Consider the following 626-nt stretch of genomic DNA (forward strand, 5'->3'; position numbering starts at 1 on the left):
TGGTCTAGCTTCAATTGACTCATGATTTCAGCTATGAAAATGCTAAATTCTCCACAAAACCCTTTCTGATCAATGAATTCAATGCAATTTGAATCATTATCTCAATCACTTTATTTTTCTAATATTTAAGTTCAAATGTGTAATTCTTCTTTTATTATTATTATTAGAAAACTTCTATTACAACTTCCTCTATCTTATAACAAACAGACTAATAATCTTAAACAAACGAAACAATTATCTTCCTCCTCCTCCTCCTCTTCTTCTTCTTCTTCCCCTTCTTGACATTTGGGAATCCAAAAAATAAAAAAATAATATGAATATTAAAAATACTTCAGTTTGGATTCCAAAAATTTTATTCACGTTATCACAATTAGATCATAATCAATTTTCCTCATATTTTCCTCATCCACCCACTCACCCACTCACCCATTCACCCACCACCCACTCACTCATCCACCTGCTCACTCACTCACCCCCCCTCTCTCTCTCTCGCTTTCAATCAATAATTATTGAAAGCCAAAAACAATAAAATACAAATAAATTTTTTTGTTTCAAAAAAATATATCGATATTTTTTTTTCATTTTTCGTTGAAAAATAATTTTTTTTTCTATTTTTTTTTCTTTTT

Source organism: Schistosoma mansoni, assembly GCF_000237925.1.
Source record: "Schistosoma mansoni, WGS project CABG00000000 data, chromosome 3 unplaced supercontig 0077, strain Puerto Rico, whole genome shotgun sequence".
Lineage (NCBI taxonomy): Eukaryota > Metazoa > Platyhelminthes > Trematoda > Strigeidida > Schistosomatidae > Schistosoma > Schistosoma mansoni.